At 36.8% G+C, this 15,000-nt stretch overlaps 1 protein-coding gene across 2 annotated transcripts in view; it reads left to right on the forward strand.

The window, feature by feature from the left end:
- LOC115210556 overlaps positions 1-15,000 on the forward strand; it is a 96,001-nt gene that overhangs the window by 45,354 nt on the left and 35,647 nt on the right. The window contains exon 1 of one of the 2 annotated variants that reach the window (XM_036502346.1): positions 2,798-2,821. The exons of the other annotated variant lie outside the window; for it this stretch is intronic. The gene's annotated coding sequence lies outside the window, so the exon portion shown is untranslated. Of the gene's footprint in view, positions 1-2,797; positions 2,822-15,000 lie in introns of those variants that run through there. 2 annotated transcript variants of the gene reach the window in all.

Consider the following 15,000-nt stretch of genomic DNA (forward strand, 5'->3'; position numbering starts at 1 on the left):
ATTTTTTTAATTACAGAGTGTGGTAAATAAATTGTTGTCTAAATTACGCAAAAATGAAAATAACACTCATATCTCATTTTAACAGATATTTACCAAAATTACATAAAATTACATTATTCAATAAATTCACCATTGGCTTCAAGCACGGCCACCAGACAACTTCAGAATCTCCTGCAACTCTTCTGGACAGTCTCCTTGCTTAAGTTGGTGAACGTTGCCATAATCCTTGTTTTCAGTTCATCTTCAGTGTTACAAGGAATTTTGTTGGTCTCTTGCACAACTGTGCCCCACACATAATAATCAAGTGGGTTGCAGTCTTGGGAGTTAGGTGACCAGATGTTAGGGGTGATGTGGTCACAGAAATTGCTGGAGCACTGCCTTTTTAGTCAAGTAAATCGACCCAGGACTTATTCTTTGTAAGCCTAGTACTTATTCTATCGGTCTCTTTTGCCAAACTGCTAAGTTACGGGGACGTAAACACACCAGCATCGGTTGTCTAGCGATGATGGGGGGACAAACACAGACACACACATATATACGACAGGCTTCTTTCAGCTTCCATCTACCAAATTCACTCACAAGACTTTGGTCAGCCCGAGTCTGTAGTAGAAGACACGTGCACAAGGTGCCATACAGTAGGACTGAACCTGGAACCATGTGGTTGCTAAGCAAGCTACTTACTACACAGTAACTTCTGCATCTATATAATATTCACAGTGAACATCTCTTGGATATTTATTGCTTTTGTTTTTGAATTCGACTTTTGTTATTGATTTGTCTGTGCATACATACATGCACACACACTCACACACATGCACACACACACACACATACATACATACATACATACATACATACATACATACATACATATATATATATATATATATATATGTATGTAAGTATGTATGTGTATATATATATATATATATATAATATATATATATATATATTATATATATATATATATATATTATATATATATATATGTATGTATGTATACATACATATATACACACTCACACACACATATATATATGTGCATGGTTGTAATACTAGGTTTTGTCTTTCCAAATGACAGAGCTTTGTCTATTGTTTCCATAGAGTTTCTCCATATATTTGATGTATGTTTTAAAGTTATTGAAAATGCAGAGATTATCCAGACTTTGGTTTTCTTTTCGTTTCTTTCAATGCTTCCAACAGTTTGCTTTATTTATATTAAACTATTTCACAGTTTGTCTGAAACCCTTTCCATTTTCAAAATTGATTTTATATGTTATTTTCCATTTCTAGAGAAATCAATTTTCTTCATATCTGAAACTCAATTATTCAATTTCGAAAGTATTCAGCACAATTAATATAAAAACACTTCCGCATCTACTCAGAGTGTGGTCTTCCTTGCTATCAAACTTGTGTAATAAAAAACAACGAAGTGGTATTGCTCTGTGAGTAAAAAATAAAAATTCACAGAAATCAGAATTATTATAAAATCAACCAATGTATATCATGTGAATTGAGAGAAAATTCTGTCTGTGTGGATATATATATATTTACATACATACATACATACATACATACATATATACATACAAAATATCCTGATATTGATGTTGAAATTCCAATGAATTATATATATTTCGTTTTTGGATTTGGTTTGCAAGATTCTTTATATGAGTTCCTGTGTTGAAGTATATTCTGTTGTTTCTAGGGAGAGTCATTTTCTTTTTGTGCCTTATAATGTAACACACTGACCGGTAAAATTTCCACTTTTTTTCTTATTTTTATTTGCAACCCTTTCAATAGTCTTGACTATTGAAAAGGTTGCAAGACACAACGAAAATTATAGGAAAATAAGAAAAAAGTGGAAATTTTCCGGTGAGTGTGTTACATTATAAGGCACAAAAAGAAAATGACTCTCCTCAGACACAACAGTATATATATATATATATAACGGGAAGGTTTACGAAAATAAACAAAAGATGAAGGCAGCTGGAGTACAAACAAACAAATGTATGAGTATGGCGCTCAGGAATAGAAATAGAACAAGTCTTTTATGTTTCGAGCCTACGCTCTTCAACAGAAAGATACGCAAAAAAAAACAAGGAGAGAAAATATATATATATATATATATATATATACAAGAGTAAGCACATAAATGTGAAACAATGTGGACAAAACAGTACTCGAATACCGAAGGTAGAGTAATATGCTTTTTTATTAAAGCTGCAACAACATCCGCAAAAACTGTGATTTGGTGTTTCCTGTTCCTGTTCATCAGACACTTGTGATCAACACTCTCTATACACTCAGGGTGTTCTACATTTATTCCTCCTCTCAGTATTTATCCAACTTTCATTTTCCCTCACTATGGATGACTATCTAACCATTCTCTTCAATCATAGATTTACCTAAGGAAAATTCATTCTCAATGGATTTAACTGGATTTCTCATCCCTTTCTTGAACCATAACAAATATCAGTGATGGAGTAATTTCTTCCACTGTTGCATATATTTGCTCGAGTTCTCTTCAGTGACAGAATACTCTGCATATGGAATCTTCACTCAACATGATGTTCCAACTGCTGGGATATTCTAGAAACAGCTGTCAGTGACTATCTAAACCTTTTATTATACAGCTAAATTAGTCTTGCCAAACTCTTTGCTTTTTCTTTTCTACTTTAACTTATACCACCCAACTCAAGGTCTCTCTGATGAAGCCCAGAGGCACACCTAAATACCTTAATTTTATCTACCAAATACTTCAGTTCACTGAAGGGATGGAAGTAGAGTGGGGTACTATGGCCTCTTGGCTGAAACAGCTGTAAGATACTATCCTACTTTCTATGATCTACATTAAACATTTTAATAATTACTGGTATTTTTATATGTTATATATGTAAAGTATAATATGTTATACATGTATGTATATTGTTATAATTGGGGTTTTTTTTATTAATAAATAGACATAATATAATGTCTAAAAGTTGATGAACACCACCTCTTGATCCCCTCCATTTTCTTATTGCTGTATAAATTAAGAGTAAAATAATTTTTTACCCTCACCCATTTATTACATTCAGTAGTGTAATTACCTTGCAATGGAAAAACACTTATGTATTAATAATTGGGTATTCTATCAGCAGTATATTGGATAGATACTATCCCTTAGTTGGTTGGATTCCCAACCTCTAACTCTCTTGGAATTATATATATATAAATATCGTAAATCCTTGAGTATAGTCCACCCTTGAGTATAATACGCAGGGGATTTTTAGGGGGCTGTACCTCTGAAAAACCTAAACCTTGTGTATAATACGCACAATTTCTCTAACTTGAGTCAAGCAGGTCTATATAACGACCTTGGTTTGTAAAAATGTATACGGTAGTGTCCTTTATTATTATTGTATATATAACATAATGCAAATGTGTAGCTTTTTTTGTGCATTTTGTTTGCAGAAAATAAAGAAAAAACAGTAATAACAGTAATAACATTTAATAAATGTTGCTTACTGCAAGTTATGGATGATTCTTTTATGACTTCATTGCTTTCAGGCTTAGCTTAAGGTATTTTCGCGCCCGACATAACAAAATGCATCTGAATAAACATTGCCGGACAGCAAATAGATACTCGGACATTGCTTAGAATATATTTTTCATTTTCAACCTCGTATATAGTACGCACTAGGGATTTTGACCTTTAAATTTTTGGGGAAAAATGTGGAGTATACTCGAGGATTTATGGTATAAATATATGACTAGTGACCGAGACCTTTGGAAATATGCTGTGCATGAGAAGACCTGGCAGGACAAGTGAGACCATCCTGTGGCCTTTGCCAGGGATGTAGCCAGCCCACTTATGCATGCCTTTCCTTCCTTGGACACGCAAAGACCTGTTGAGGAAAGTGAAGTTCAAATTGAATTCGAAACTGAACCTCATCCGACGACTGGCACCCATGCCAACCTCCCTTCATTGGACAATAAACTCTGCTTGTGAAGACCTGTTGGGGCAAGTGAAATCGGAATTGAAATTGAACCAATCCTATGACAGGCACCCGGCAGTTGCCAGTGCCACTGGACTGACTCCTGTGCAGGTGGCAAGTAAAGAAACACCGTTTCGACCCTGTGCTTGAGGAGACCTATTGAGTCAAGTACACCAACATCAAAAATCAATGGAAATTGTAGTTGAGATCCCTGTGCCAGTGGCACGTAAAAAGCACCATCTGAATGTGGCCGATGCCAGCGCCGCCTTGACTGGCTTCCGTGCTGGAGGCACGTAAAAAGCACCAATTCTATCGTGGCCATTGCCAGCCTCGCCTGGCACCTGTGCTGGTGGCACGTAAAAAGCACCCACTACACTCACAGAGTGGTTAGCGTTAGGAAGGGCATCCAGCTTTAGAAACACTGCCAGATCAGACTGGAGCCTGGTGCAGCCTTCTGGCTTCCCAGACCCCAGTCGAACCATTCAACCCATGCTAGCATGGAGAACAGATGTTAAACGATGATGATGATGATATATATATTATATATATATATATATATATATATATATATATATATATATATATATAATATATATATATATATATACAGATATAAATATATATATACATACATATAGACATACATGCATATATATATACATACACACATATATTTACATATATATATACACACATATATATCAAGCTTAATTGTGTTGATCTTGCTATATGTATGTATATTAGTAAGCTTTAATGTTTGTCATCAACCACCACTTGATAACCACGCTTGGTTTGTTTACATCTGTTTCAGCAAAAGAGGCTGGCTGAACAAGTACCAGACTTTAAAAAATAATTACAGGCATCAGTCTAGCCAATCAAACTGTCCAAGACGCTGCCCCAGCATGACCACAGTCCAATGACTGAAACAAGTAAAAGATATAAGATATGCAATGCAACTGTGAGCCCCCACCACCCATCGTGACCCTATTGTCCATTATGTTACTTTTTAAAATGCTAAATTTTCCATTTGTTGGGGATATTTTGGCTGCCATTTCTAGCATTTTTTGACTGAAATGAATCTAAAACTAATGGAAGAATCTTATTTATTCTTCCACAAAGTCACAGTCCACCTTGGCCTTGGCAAATACCGTAATGAAATTTGCTACAGCAATAATAGTTCTTTTAATTATTTTCATTAGTACTTTTAATTATTTATTAGTACTTTTAATTATTTATTAGTACTTTTATTTATTTACAAGTACTTTTATTTATTTATTAGTACTTTTATTTATTCTTCTACAAAGTCACAGTCCACCTTAGTCTCAGCAAATACAATAATGAAATTTGCTACAGCAATATTAGTTCTTTTAATTATTTTCATTAGTACTTTTAATTATTTATTAGTACTTTTAATTATTTATAAGTACTTTTAATTATTTATAAGTACTTTTATTTATTCTTCCACAAAGCCACAGTCCACCTTGGCCTCAACAAATACCGTAATGAAATTTGCTTCAGCAATATTAGTTCTTTTAATTATTTTCATTAGTACTTTTAATTATGTATTAGTACTTTTATTTATTTATTAGTACTTTTATTTATTCTTCCAGAGTCACAGTCCACCTTGACATTGGTAAACACGGTTATGAAGTTTGCTACAGCAGTGTTAATATTTCTGTCCTGATATCAGTTGTAAAGAATTGATTATCTATCTTTAGACATAAATCACTTCTCTGACCGATTTGAAAGAAATAAAACAAGTAAAAAAAAAAAGTGAGCAAGGTGAAGGATTGGGAAGAGGGGGGCGGCATGGAGTGGTGGTGGTGGTGGTATGGTGGCAGGGGTGGGGGAATGCTGTGTGAAGAAAAATCGATGATAAATTTATATTTCAAGTTCTCTCTGGCTTCATTTTCAATTATATTTTTTTGAAGTAAATTGTTTTGTATGTGTGTGTGTGTGTGTGTGCACATGTGCTCATGTATGTTTTTGTGTATGAGTGCCTGTGCGTTTATGTGTGGGTGTCTGGGAGGGATGTGTATGCCTGAGTGTGCTTGTGTATGCATGGGTATGTGGATGTGGATGTGCATGTACGCTTGTGTGTTTACGTTTGTGTGTGTGTATGTGTGTTTTGAATTGAATCAGAATATGAAAGCATCCTCATCCTCCTTCACTGCATCCTTTTCCCCTCCTCATTCTCTTCCTCCTCCTCCTCCTCCTCCTCATCATCATCATTATCATTATTTTATCATGTTTCATATAAGGTCATAACCCATTGTTTTATGTCCACAATAAGTCGTACTTTGTTTCATTGAAGTAAAGACATATATATATATATATATATATATATATATACATACATACATACATTTGAATGGTTAGTGAGAGCTGAATGGTTAGTGAGAGCTGTGCGAACCATGTACAGAGACGCTGCTAGTAAGGTGAGGGAGGGTTGGCAACGAGTACAGTGAAGAATTCCGGGTAGAGGTTGGGGTCCACCAAGGTTCAGTCCTCAGTCCCCTCCTATTTATCATAGTCCTCCTGGCAATAACGGAGGAATTCAAGACAGGATGCCCCTGGGAGCTCCTCTATGCTGATGACCTTGCTCTAATTGCTGAGTCTCTATCAGAACTGGAGGAGAAGTTTCAGGTGTGGAAGCAAGGTTTAGAATTGAAGGGCCTTAGAATCAACCTAGCCAAAACCAAAGTCCTAATAAGTAGGAAGGTAGACCAATCACAAACACCTTCAGGTAGATGGCCCTGCTCGATCTGTAAAAAAGGCGTAGGTAGAAACTCTATAAGGTGCACCAAGTGTAAGCTATGGACACATAAGAGGTGTAGTAATGTCAAAGGAAGACTAACTAGGAAAATAGTTTTTATCTGTGGCAGATGCTCAGGAGAAATACTCTGAAAATATGCAGAGACCAACTTCTACCACGTTCCATGGAGAAAAACTAGAAGTAGTTGATAGCTTCCGCTACCTAGGTGACCAAGTCAGTAGCGGGGGTGGGTATGCTGAAAGTGTAACTGCTAGAGTAAGAATAGCCTGGGCAAAGTTTAGAGAGCTCTTACCCCTGCTGGTGACAAAAGGCCTCTCGCTCAGAGTAAAAGGCAGACTGTATGATGCATGTGTACGTACAGCCATGCTACATGGTAGTGAAACATGGGCTGTGACTGCTGAGGATATGCGTAAGCTCACAAGAAATGAAGCCAGTATGCTCCGATGGATGTGTAATGTCAATGTTCATAATCGACAGAATGTAAGTACCTTGAGAGAAAAGTTGGACCTAAGAAGCATCAGTTGTGGTGTGCAAGAGAGACGTTTGCGCTGGTATGGTCATGTGACGAGAATGGCTGAAGATAGTTGTGTGCGAAAGTGCCACACCCTAGCAGTTGAGGGAACCTGTGGAAGAGGTAGACCCAGGAAAACATGGGACGAGGTGGTGAAACACGACTTTCGAACTTTAGGTCTCACCAAGGAAATGACTAGAGACCGAGACCTATGGAAGTATGCTGTGCGTGAGAAGACCCAGCAAGACTACTGAGAACATAACCTGTGGCCTACATACCTTTCCTTCTTGGGACACAAAACTCCACTTGTGAAGACCCGTTGAGACAAGTGAAAATCAAAATCAAAATAAAAATCAAACCAAATCAAATCAGATATCAGAAAGCAGAACCAAAATCAAAGTCGATCAACATCAATGGAAATTGCAGCTGTGGTTAAGCGAACCATCCGATCGTGGCCATTGCCAGCGCCACCCTGACTGGCCTCCATGCCGGTGGCACGTAAAAGCACCATCCGTTCATGGCCGTTTGCCAGCTCCGTCTGGCACCTGTGTGGGTGGCACGTAAAAAGCCCCCACTACACTCACGGAGTGGTTGGCATTAGGAAGGGCATCCAGCCGTAGAAACACTGCTAGATCAGACTGGGCCTGATGCAGCCTTCTGGCTTCACAGACCCCAGTTGAACCATCCAACCTATGCTAGCATGGAAAGCGGACGCTAAATGATGATGATGATGATGATACATACATACATACATACATACATACATACATACATACATACATACATACATACATACATACATATATATATATATAATATATATATATATATATACATATATATAAATATATATATACATACATATATATATGTATATATATATATATATATATATATATATATATTATTTCTTTATTATTTAATACTTTTTTATTAATTAATATTTCTTTATACATATATACATATAAATGTGTATGTGTGTATATATATATATACATACATAATATAAATATATATATACATACATATATGTATGTGTATATATATATATATATATATATATATATATATATACCAACGTGACCAAGTTAGTAGCAGGAGTGGATGCTCAGAGAGTGTTACCACTAGAATAAGAATAGCCTGTGCAAAGTTTAGGAAGCTTCTTCCCCTACTCACGACAAAGGGACTCTCGCTCAGAGTGAAAGGTAGATTGTATGATGCATGTGTGCAAACTACCATGCTTCATGGCAGTGAAACATGGGCCGCGACTGCAGAGGACATGCATAGGCTCGAAAGAAATGAAGCTAACATGATCCGCTGGATGTGTAAAGTCAGTATCCATGCACGACAGAGTGTAAGCGTCCTGAGAGAAATGTTGGGCATAAGAAGCATTGGATGCAGCGTGCAGGAGAGACATTTGCGTTAGTATGGTCATGTCCTACGGATGGATGAGGAGAGATGTGTGAAGAAGTGCCACTCAAAGTGAATTGCTCCTTTGCAATCCCACCAGATAGAGAGAAGAACCTTTTTCCTTTGAAGCTCCCTTCTCGGTTGTGGTTGAGCTTTTTCCCTTTTACCAACCCACTGTTTACGATGTTTAACATTTCGACAGAAGAACCATTTTTCGTCACCAGTCACAAGTCTATCCAAAAAGGGTGAAAATGAGTTCACGAGAATGGAGAGAAGAGCAGATGTCAACTCAGGATTTGCAGTTGCTTTGGACAATTTATGAGGCACCCATTTTCCAAGTTTAGGAACCTTTCCAAGCTGTTGAAGATGACGATGAACAGTTGTATGGTTTGAACTAAGCTTTATTGCCAATTCTTCAACTAATAATGCAGGATTTTCTTCAAGTAATGCCTCAAGGTGCTTATCATCAAGCTCAACTGGACGTTCCATTTGATCTTCATCTTCAAGGCTGAAATCTCTACTTCTGAATTTTGCAAACCATCTTCTGCAAGTTCTTTCATTTAAGCATTCTTTCCCATAAACTGAGTGTATGTTTCGCGTTGCTTCAGCTGCAGAGTTTCCTTTTCTGTACTCATAAAGCATTATGTGCCTCAAATGATCTTTGGATACTTCCATGTTAGAAAGGGTTTTAATTAAAGAAATTTTAATTCTATTATTCTGTAAAATAATTGCCACATTCCAGGGAGAAAACCTAGAAGTAGTTGATAGCTTCCATTACCTAGGTGACCAAGTCAGTAGCAGGGGTGGGTGCTCTGAAAGTGTAGCTGCTAGAATAAGAATAGCCTGGGCAAAGTTCAGAAAGCTCTTACCTCTGCTGGTGACAAAGGGCCTATTGCTCAAAGTAAAATAATATATTTTCTTTGTGCTTCAGCAAACCTGTTCTGTTCATAGGAGATAACATCTCTCTTGGTGCATTTTCACCAAGCAGGGGTGGTTTTGTGCATTTCCCAGGTGCCAGGGTTGATCTCGAAGTCTTCAGTCAGGCTTTGGGTGTATCCGTGAAGCCCTTTTTCTGTCTACCTTGCATGTATTTACCTTCCACCAATTCTACTAAATTGACGACAGCACATTAAACAGCATAACTTCTCAGTTCTTTCCAATCATTCTCACCTTCTCTTCTAAATGTGAGCAGCCTTATCCTCCTGTACAATAAGAACCAGTTCTGTGCCCCTCTTTTATACTCTAACCCCCTCATCTCCTAGCATTTAGCCGATCCAACCCCCTTCTTTTATACTCTAACCCCCTCATCTCCTAGCATTTAGCCGATCCAACCCCCTTCTTTTATACTCTAACCCCCTCATCTCCTAGCGTTAAGCCAATCTAACTCCCTTCAAGTTTTGTAGTCTTACAAGCTGCATGGCAAAGTCTGTAGTGTCAGTGGTATGACACAAAGCACTCTGACACAGAGTAGCATCCAGCTCTAGAAGCCATGCCAAAGCCAGCATTGGAGCATGGTGTCCTCTTTGGATGCATCAGATCCTGTCAAACCAACCAGCCCATGCCAACATGGAATATGGAAACAGGGATGTTAAGTGTTAATGATAATGGTATACAAAGGATAATGGTATACAAAGCCAAGAATACAAAATACATTAAATGCTATAAAATATTGAGCCAAAGATATTCATCATCATCCTCATCACCACCACCACCATCACCACCACCACCACCACCACCATCATCATCATCATCATTTAACATTCGTTTTCCATGCTGGCATGAGTTGGATGGTTTGGTAGGATACAGCAAGCTGCAGGACTATACTGGGCCCCGATATCAGCTTCAGCATGGCTTCTAAGACTGGATGCCCATACCAAAGCAGCCACAGGAGCTCAGTATAGCTCTGCAGCTGACTTACAATAGGATAAGCCAAGGATATCACATAGATTAAACTGTAGGTCAAACAAAGGTCAGAGCTTCTAGACAATCACTCAACCGGCAAGAAATAGTAGTCAAAATCTCTTGGAAATTACACTCCATCATCTTAAAAGATAAAAGAAACAATAAAGAATATAGTTTATCTTTGAGATGGTCACAGCTGGATTATCTTTGATGACAGATCTCATCTAGCAGAGATAAAACAACAACAACAGCAACCAACAGAATAGGTCAATTGTAATCTTGGTTAAATTAATAATAAAATCGAAATCTCTTGACCAAATCTCTTCAAATAAAATTACTTATTTTCTTTAATATTTAAATATTTTGATTGTTTACTTGCATTGTTGAAGAACGCTGAGAATATTAAGGTAGTTTTCAGTTTCCGAATATATTTTTCTAACTTTGGCATTTAATCAATATTTGATACTTTATGGCTAGAAAAGTACTGATACTTGTATTGATTAGTGGAAAACACTATTGGTTCTATCGATAAACCATTGAATAAATTGCCCAATTACTTTGTAATAATTCCATATACACATACATATATACATACATACATATGTATAAATATATACATATATATATATATATATATAGAGAGAGAGAGAGAGAGAGAGAGAGAGAGATAGACAGACAGACAGACAGACAGACAGACAGACAGACAGACAGATAGATAGATAGATAGATAGATAGATAGATAAATAGATAGATAGATAGATAGATAGATAGATAGATAGATAGATAGATAGATAGATAGATAAGATAGATAGATATATACATATATACATACATATACATGTGAACACATGTATGTATGCATGTAGTTATCTCTCATTCTCTTTCTTCCTCTCTTACGATATATGTATACGTGTGTTTGTGTGTGTGTGTCTATTGTTAGCACCATCACTTCAATATTCTTCAGTTACTTCCTTGATTACGTGCCAAAATGAATGTTTTGTCTCTTGGAGATTTCATGGTTGTTGCTTAAGCTTAAATCTACAATTTTCATTTATTTCCATTTTGGCATGAAAAATTTCTCCAAGAACAATCTTCAAAAGAGGATGAAAGGATTGTGAACAAGAAAGAGATCAGAGATGTCGCTATTAACACTCGTATATACACTTTCATTTTAAAATTAGATGTTTTCCTTGTTGGTGTGATGTGAGAGATTCTGCGTACTGAGAGACGGCTGTAGACAAAGCCAAACTCAAATTCTATGGAGAATTTGGTGAGATTAACAACAGAATATCAGGTCAAATGTTTGTTTGAATCTACTAAAACGTTTGCATGGAATGGTCATGGTTATTGATGAAGGGGAATATGCAGTTACTGATTGAGGAAGGAATTACACAAAGTTGATCCAACAGAGGCAGTAGTTATTCAGTAGGGCAGTGCTTCTCAACCCTTTTCCCCCACTGGATGCCTTTGATTCCTATTTCATTCTGATTTCTCCACCCCATAGCCATTTGATGCTTAAAAGCTCGTTTTATAGATACTTCTTTCAAAATTTCTATTTTGCTTTTCACACAGTAACTTATGGTAGGTTGAACTGTGTAAAATGTTAGAGAAAGAAATTTAGCTGTTTCTTGCAATACATACATTTAAAGCAAGACTTTTTTCATTGACCCTTAAAATACTACTTATGAAATCCCCAATTTACTATTTTACCTTTGTGGATACCCCAAAATCTTAAATGGATCCTGATTGAGAACTATTACTATAGAGCAGTGGTTCCCAAACTTTTCTGGGCTGCTGCCCCCTTAACACCCAGGCTACATTCCTAGTGCTCCGACCCCGACTAACTATCACAAATATAGACCTGTTTCTGAAGCGAATTCAAAGCAACTGTATTTCACAAATAAAACTTGATCTAATAAACCCATTATTTTGTTGTTTTTACATGAATCACTACCTTATTATAGCCCCACTTTTTACAAAAATTGCTACCCCATTATTGCCCCACTTTTTACATGAATTGCTATCCCATTATGGCCCCACTTTTTACATGAATCGCTACCCCATTATGGCCCCACTTTTTACATGAATCGCTACCCCATTATGGCCCCACTTTTCACATGAATTGCTACCCCATTATGGCCCCACTTTTTACATGAATCGCTACCCCATTATGGCCCCACTTTTTATATGAATTGCTACCCCATTATGGCCCCACTTTTTACATGAATCATTACCCCATTATTGCCCCACTTTTTACATGAATTGCTACCCCATTATCACCCCTATTTTTCTTCAATGCCCCCTTGGAACTTTCCTCCACCCCCAGGGGGCAATATCACCCACTTTGGGAACCACTGCTCTGGAGGATAGCCAGCTATATAATCAAAGAGGCCAATAAAGGTTTGAAAGGAGGAAAAAGTAGCTTAAACAATTTAACTATAGTCACTGGTATCTGGTAAAGTATCCAGATGTGTGCTAATCATACTTATACATCATCATCATCATTTAGCGTCCACTTTCCATGCTAGCATGGGTTGGACGGTTCAACTGGGGTCTGTGAAGCCAGAAGGCTGCATCAGGCACAATCTGATCTGGCAGTGTTTCTACGGCTGGATGCCCTTCCTAACGCCAACCACTCCGTGAGTGTAGTGGGTGCTTTTTACATGTCACCCGCACAGGTGCCAGACGGAGCTGGCAAACGGCCACGGACGGATGGTGCTTTTTACGTGCCACCGGTACGTTTTTCGTGCCTGAGAAAAACAGATGTAAAATGAAAATGATGGTATTGGTGGTGGTGGTGATGATGATGATGATGAAGTTGACGATGGTCATGATGATGATGATGATGATGGAGGTGGTGCTGGTGTTGGTGGTGATTATCAAAAGTAATCCTTCTTCTTTACATATAATCCACACGTAAAAAGTTCAAACAAATTCTTTCATAATATTTTATCGCAAACCTGCTGGAAACGCCACTTCTATGAAATAAAATCTATTGTTTGAAAAGTGTTTATCTTTAAATTAAAACATTCTGCCGTAATTGTATGTGAGAATCTTTTAAGACGTGTCACAAACAGCAGCTCGTTAATGAAAATGTTCGTTATTTTACCAAAATTGATTAAAATATATGGATTGTGCATTTCATAGAGAAATGTGGTAATGGCAATATTTAATTTACATAAAAAATACCTTAAAACAATAGGTTTTATATCAAAGAATCACCACCAGAATTGGTTTTAAGTTGGTTGGTATCAAAAAGCAGTTAAGAGGATCTTCTAAGAACGTCTTTATATGTAGCTTATATCAAAACAAGATGGATTGGTCTCAACATTCATTGCTACCACTACAATCATCACCAAGACCACCACCACCACCATTGTCATCTTTGTCATCTTTATTTTCATCTGTTTTACTCTGCACATAGTGGTATGACTAGCATTCAGGCGGTGAGCTTGCAGAAACATTAGCATGCCGGGCGAAATGCTTAGCGGTATTTCGTCTGCGTTACGTTGTGAGTTCAAATTCCGCCGAGGTCGACTTTGCCTTTCATCCTTTCGGGGTCGATAAATTAAGTACCAGTTATGCACCGGGGTCGATGTAATCGACTTAATACCTATGTCTGTCCTTGTTTGTCCCCTCTGTGTTTAGCCCCTTGTGGGTAATAAAGAAATAAGTATTTCGTCTACAGATCTTCTCCTTATTGATTCCATTTTTTTATTAGAAGCTGAATTTACAGTCGTTTTTGTTATTGTATGATTTTACTCTTATACTTCTATTGGTGTTGATGTTGTTGTTATTACTGTTTTTCTGGCAGTTTTTTTTTTTGTGGTTATTGTTGTCCAGTCAGGCCCTTTAATAAAAACGGAATTTCAGCCACAACTACACCATCTTTCACCAAACATACAAGGAATTCAGGAACTTGTTAAATAATCCTTTCTACTAAAAGAACAAGGCCTTTTTTCTCTCTTTCTCACTCTCTCTCTTTTTCTTTCTTTCTCACTTTTTCTTTTTCTCTCTCTCTCTCTCTCTCTCTCTCTATCTCTATCTATCTATCTATCTATCTATATATATATATATATATATATATATATATATATATATATATATCTTACCTATCTGTCTGTCTGTCTGTCCATCTATTATTCTATCTATATCTATCTATATCTATCTATCTATCATCTATCTATCTATCTATCTATCTATCTATCTATATCTATCTATCTATCTATCTATCTATATCTATCTATCTATCTATCTATCTATCTATCTATCTATCTATCTATCTATCTATCTATCTATCTACCTATCAATCTATCTCTGCTCTGTCAAGCATCTCCCCCCACATTTCATAACTCAACAACCACCACTTCCCAATTTTATTATACTACTTTCCTTTTCTATGGCTTTATATTTATTAAAAA

The sequence above is a fragment of the Octopus sinensis genome, linkage group LG4, assembly GCF_006345805.1.
Source record: "Octopus sinensis linkage group LG4, ASM634580v1, whole genome shotgun sequence".
In the NCBI taxonomy this organism is placed as follows: domain Eukaryota; kingdom Metazoa; phylum Mollusca; class Cephalopoda; order Octopoda; family Octopodidae; genus Octopus; species Octopus sinensis.